Consider the following 6,761-nt stretch of genomic DNA (forward strand, 5'->3'; position numbering starts at 1 on the left):
CTGGACTTGGGTTCTATTGCAGTTTGGATAAGAGTTGTATATCTTTTGAAGGGTCATTTTTGATCTCTTGATTTCTTTCCCTGTCTTTCTAGCGGTCTTCTACATTATATCTATCTTTTCACCTTCACAGTCTGCTTTACCCTCTCACCTTTCCCCTCCCCTTCATGTCCCCCAGGCAGTGAAAAGGAACCCAGTAATATCTTTTCAGTGGTCCATCTAGCCCAGCATCCTGTTCTCTGATAGTGGCCAATGCCCGATGCCTCAAAAGGAATGAACAGAGCAATCATCAAAGTGTTCCATCCTGTGTCATCTGGTCACAGCATCTGGCAGTCAGAGGCTCAGCCCCAGAGTATGGGGTTGCATCCTGACCACCTAGGTTAATAGCCAATGATGAACCTATCCTCCATGAACTTATCTAATTTTTTTTTTTGAACTTCCAGTTTTGGCCTTCACAACATCCCCTGGCAATGAGTTCCACAGGTAGAATGTTCATTCTGTAAAGAAGTATTTCTTTTGTTCTTCTTCGAGTGATTGCTCCTATGCATTCCATTGTAGGTGTGCGCGCCGCGCGTGCACGGTTCTTCGGAACATTTTTACCCTAGCAACTCCGGCGGGCCGGCTGGCGCCCCCTGGAGTGGCGCCGCCATGGCGGCTGATATATACCCCAGCCGGCCCGTCCGCTCCTCAGGTCCTTCTTTCCGCCCGTGACGGCTAGTAGGAACAGTGGAGTGCTCCCTTACCTCCACAGCCCTAGCGTTTCTCCATAGTTTAGTGTATATAGTTGTTAGTATTTTGTTAAAGTTTCTTGTTATAGTCGTTTAGTTAGTTGTATAGTGTAATAGTTAGGGAATTAGAGGGGTTAGCCCTCTTCTTCCGCCCCGGTGCGGGCTTATGCCCGGAGCACCGGGATTCGAGCCCTGCGTGGCTTGCCAGCGGCCGATGCCAGTGAGTGACCCGCACGACTCCTGCCTCCGCTGCCTCGGAGAGTCGCTCGCACAGGACAGATAAGTGCCCGATTTGTGTGGCTTTTAAGCCTCGGACGAGGAAGGAGATTAATTTCATTGGGTAACCCCTGGTTCTTATGTTTATGTAAAGGGGTAAATAACACTTTCTTATATGCTTTCTCTACGCAGTTCATAGTTTTATAGACCTCTATCATATCTCTCCTTAGTCATCTCTTTTCCAAGCTGAACAGTCCCAGTCTCTTTAATCTTTCCTCCTATGGAAGCTGTTCCATGCCCTTAATCATAATTTGCCACTCCAGGCCAATGGGGGCTGCGGGAAGCGGCGCAGGCCGAGGGATGTGCTGGCTGCTGCTTCCTGCCACCTGCATTGTCCTGGAGTGGCGAACTGCAGCCAGTGAAAGCTGCGATCGGCGAAACCTGCGGATGTGGCAGGTAAACTGGCCCAGCCCGCCAGAGTGCTTACCCTGGCGAGCCGCATGCCAAAGGTTGCCGATCCCTGATCTATCCCATTCCTAATGGTTTCTTACAATCTGTTACCTTTTTTGACTGCTGCTGCACACTGAGCAGATGTTTTCAGAGAACTACCCACAATGACTCCAAGATTTCTTTCTTGTGTGGTAACAGTTAATTTAGACACACCTCCAGTCCCAGATTTTTCCACAGAAATGTATGTACTCCTGGAGAGTACACCATATTAACTCTAGTATTCCTTTAAGGCAATAGCATTCTGGTTTATCCCCTTAAATAATTGTCCAGAGACTTCAGTTTAGACCCACTGGATTGGATTAAACAGTAAAACAAGTTTATTAACTACAAAGGGAGATTTTTTTAAAGTGGGTACAAGTAATGAGGCATAGAAGTCAGTGGTTACAAGAAAAATAAAGATAAAATACTTGCTAGCAATTACTTAAACTCTTAGTTGCAAAGCAGACTTTCCTTTGGAGTAGCTTCTCTTTGCATCCAGACAAAGGAAAAGAGCAGCCAACTGCTCAAGCCAGATGGTAGAGCTGGGAAAAATTTTTTTTTTAAACATATGCATTTTTAATGTTTGTCTAACGTATCCAGGAACCACTAGGCTCTATAGGCCACAGGCCCTTGTGCGAAACATTATCAAACTTGTGTGTCTTTCGCATCAAACCTATTATTCACATGAGGAATCCTTACATGCGAGGAGTCCCTCTGAAGTCGGTCAGGCTATCTGCCCAGGCTGAGATTCCTTATGTGAGTAATGCAGGGTCTACTGTACCAAATTAGCAGAAAGACTAATGGAGATATAGCTTAGGGGACTCTAATGATGCTGTGATTTCTCCTCATACTTTGAATGATCTGACATTTGGAGGTCCCTTAATCTCATTGCCTCATGGTCCTATACACACTTAATGTTGCCTTCGCCCTCCAAGGAGATACAAGAGCCTGCAATCCATTTCAGTGCTATGAGAAACTATGGACATAACTGAAGAAGTCTCGCATGTGATAGTAATTGATTAATTTACTAATGTTTAACAGCCTAGAGGCAGCAGTTGCTCCAATTCTGTTCCCTTACTATAATTCACTGAGATTCACAAATATGAAACACATGTTTTCTGTCTGACCATTGTCTTTTATGGGATAGTGGGGATTGCAAACGCAGATGCTCAGGTTCATCTGATTTTGGCAGATTGGGCTATGTATGGCCGCTTTGCTCTCAGAGCAGATATTACTGTTAACATTGCTTCACTGGCTGGATAACAGATATGGCCACAGGTAATAAGCTTGGCTAAGCGTTTTAAAAACATCTCTGCTCTCTGTAGGCCCCGTTCACCTAGGGCTGGACTGTGACCTTCGATATCTCCATGATGAACAAGTGGCGCAGAGGCGTCCCTCTGGTTCACAGCTCCTACCCTACTTGTCCCTGCCCTGAGAGGGAAGTAACTAACTTCTTGCTGGGATGTACCAACAGCAAATTATGACCCTCCCCTCCTGCCATGTCTCTGTGTCATGGGTATGTTGGGTAGTCAAGTCTCGGCTCTGACCAGTCCCAGCTCACCTGCTCCAGCAGGCACTCAGGAGTCTGTCTTCCTCTGTTCGCCTAGACTGAAGGTTTGGGGAGCCCAGGAAGGAATTGTGCATGTGGAAATGTAATCCAGTCCCAGTCAAGCTCCTAATATTTAACACTAACACTTGCTCTGGAGTTGCAGTCATGACTCCGTATTTAAAGACCCAGCTCTGCTCTTAGTACAGTCAAAAAGAATTTTCCTCTATAGGTACTAAGTATTATCCACTGCTGTAGGCTTGACTGTCTAATTGTAACTCATTTTCTCTTTATGTAACCCAATTCACTGCCTCTTTCTTTAATTTCTGCCTGAAATCTTTCCTGCTGGAGAGGAACTCTTTTTGTAACTGTGATGTTGCAGTCACTCTGACAAAGGGATCTGGACATAGGAATTTGAAAAATGCCTGTCTTTTCTCTCTTTGAGAAGTCCTTTTTAAAGTTCCTTTTTGGAATGTCCTATCTCAGTGTCGTAGCTTGGTCTAGCGACTCCAAATGCGATTTAGCCATCTGTCCAAATGAGTGGATTGGGGGCTATTGAGAGGTTAAGTGGCATCATAGTCTAGAAAGATGTTAACCTCAGAACTGTCTGAGGTGTTAAAATACAGAGTTTTAAAATATTCAGTAGGTCCTTACTGAACTTGTACATTCCCTGTGCATTTATTGAAGTCCAGCACTGAACTGGATAAGTTGAAAAATTTGGGGCCTGATCTTGTTGAGGCCAAAAGCAAAAGGGCCATTGATTTCAGCAGGCCCAGGATGAATCCTTTGTAATTCGGTATAGTTCAGTACTGCAGCTTTAAAAGCGGGGAGCAGGACCACATAGACCTTCTTCTGTTCTATAGTCCCTTGCTGCTGGCACTCCTGGGGAGCACAGCAGGTCTCCCCTCTACCCTGAGCCAGCCCAGCTTCATTCCACTTCACTGCATTTGGAATAAATGTGTTTTGGTAATTGCTGTGCACCTTGTATATCTACTCTGCCTGGCTGGCATGTTTGTAGTAGTTAATGTTGCATTTGTGTTTCTGTCTGCACCATATGTTCTATGGGGATTTGTATTTCCTGCATATTCTGCATCTGATCTCTGCCACAGGATGGATGGCTGTTCCATAGGGCATCAATGTTCATGAAATCTTTAATCTCAGTGGCTTGGTTTCCTTGGAACCAGGGTTGGCTTTGTTTTTTTGCCACCCCAAGCACGGCAGTCAGGCGGAAACAGCGGCATTTCTGCGGGTGATCTGCCAGTATCATGCCTTCAGCGTACCTGCCACCAAAGCCGCGGGACTGGCAGACCCTCTGCAGGCATACCACTGAAGCCTGCCTGACTGCTGCCCTCACAGCGATTGGCACGCCACCCCCACCCCGGTGAATTGCGCTGAGGTTTCTTATAATACACATATGGTCACCTCTTGGAACAGCCTGTTGTCATAGCAAAAAGTCCTAGTCCATTTGTTTTTTGCTTGTCTGTTTTTATATTCAATAGCTTTGAAAAAAGTTAGTAGCCAACTTCTTCCCTCTCACCCTAACCTCTCTCGGTATGTGAAACGGATCCTGACAACTAGAGTTCTCACCCGTTAAGTAGTATGTCCTGAGATGAGGTTGGTTTGGTTTTTAAATAATTCCTTTCAAACATTCAAAATTGACCTGCATGTGAAACATTACTCCCATTGCATAGAGTTAAGTATTTGCTTAAGTGTTTTGCAGGTTTAGGGACTAGGACTACACAGGAGAATTGTGTAACTGCCTCTACACAAAGTGCTGTCAAATGTATAAAGTAAACAAACTGGAAAAATAGAGAGAGTGTTTTTTCTGCAGGCTTCTCTCCTATTTAGTACTATCAGGATACTCGTAAGACAGAACTGCTGCTTGTAAGCTGAGGGTGTCCCTTTTAAACTAAGCTGAGATTTTATAGGAATCAGGTGTCAGCCCCCAAAACCCATGTTAAGTGTTTGAACTGTATTAATTTAGTGAACATGACTTAATGTCAGTATAATATAGGCATTTATTGTAAATGGTAGATATTTTAACACCCTAGCTGCTATCCCTTGCCAGTCTCTCTTTTTGGCAACAGAATCTGTAAGCATCCTTTAATAAATTCTAAAGTGAGAGAGACTTGGATCCTACTCACACTGCACGCACTCCTGCCTTTAAAGAGAAGGGAGAATCCCCATTAACTATTGCTATAGGGCCTATGACTCATGACGGCACAGTTCTACTTATGGCCCTCGGAGAGTAGTTGTACGCACATGCTAACCAATTCATTATATCATATATAAAGCTTCCCTACTACCTATAGAACATGGTTGGCAAACTTTTTGTTCTCCAGTTGGTTTCCATCACTGCAACCTCGCATTTAAAATGGTTTTTATCTTCTGCATAAGGTCAACATAAGAACTTTGGTAGTTACTCATGAAAAACACCTATTGCACTAAACAGAATGGAAGCTAGCATTCATTCAAGCTGATGCTCCTGTATGACCTAGCCTTGTATGACAAACTCCTATATTTCAATAGCAATTTTAACCTGGAAGGTAAAGAACCACCTTGTACTGCATTATGCTCCATCAGGATGAATTTCCAGTTCTGTATTAAAGTAATAAAACTGAGTTTCAACTACAAGAGAAGAAATATTGATAGTAGTTGGAATTAAAAGTGAAAGCCTCTAGAGCAGCATTTTTCAGTGATGTCCTGCAGCAGTGATCTGCTGATGTGCAGTGAATTTCTAGTGAGACCTGAAATTAACTGGTCTTTCTGTGTTTTATCATACGCAGTTGTCAGGTCAGAATTTAATGAACTGCATTCATTCAGCATAGCTCAGAAAGACAACTTTATATTTTTCTTTGGGTTACAAGTTCAACAATTCTTCCAATTCTAGACATTGCAAAGGTTGGCTTTGTAGACCTACTCAGCCCTCGCAATATTATTTTTAAGATAAATAGCAGAATTTCTTATTTTTTTTAAAATGAATTCTTCCTTGCAGCTGCAGGGCTGCATATTTACCAGATCCTGAAATGCTGGCTGTCCTGTCACCCTATCACATTCAGACTCTAAGATTTCCCCACTGTGCTTTGTACCTCCCCAATAAAAGGTAGAACAGGTATGGCTGAAATGCAGGGAAGTGCCTCCAAGGATGAGGAATAGAATATGGCACTGACTGAGGAGGCTTGGTGTTTGCAGCTTCCTAGTTCCTGGGGTAATTTTGTACTGCATCCCCACCATCTCCTGCTACATCCAGAACTTCCCCGCATTTTTGCTTAGAGAGCCTCAGCAAAGTTTGGCTAAACAGGTCTCTTGCATGGGCTCTCTACTTTCCAGCCTTCTAAATGCAGAGTTCCTGCTCCTTACACTGTACTTTGGACCTTGCATGTGCACAGAGACGAATGGAGGATTTGACCCATAATCAGATGCGGTGGTGGAGATTCTGCTGCTTTTGGAAAAAGCAGCAAATGCCTGACCGTACCAGCTCCCAGTCACCACCAGCAATGTGCTAGAGCTGACCTTGGATGCTGCCTTGACTGCTTACTGATTCCCATAAGCAGTGCTTGAACTTCCTCTAGCATCACAAGTCACTGATGCTAGTGCTATGTAATGGCTATTTTCTGAAGGCCTAACTTAGGTAATAATTGGAGATATACTAATCTCCTAGAACGGACCTTGAAAGGTCATCAAGTCCAGCCCCCTGCCTTCACTAATAGGACCAATTTTTGCCCCAGATCCTTAAGTGGCCCCCTCAAGGATTGAACTCTCAACCCTGGGTTTAGCAGACCAAT

Source organism: Mauremys mutica, chromosome 2 (assembly GCF_020497125.1).
Source record: "Mauremys mutica isolate MM-2020 ecotype Southern chromosome 2, ASM2049712v1, whole genome shotgun sequence".
NCBI lineage: Eukaryota > Metazoa > Chordata > Testudines > Geoemydidae > Mauremys > Mauremys mutica.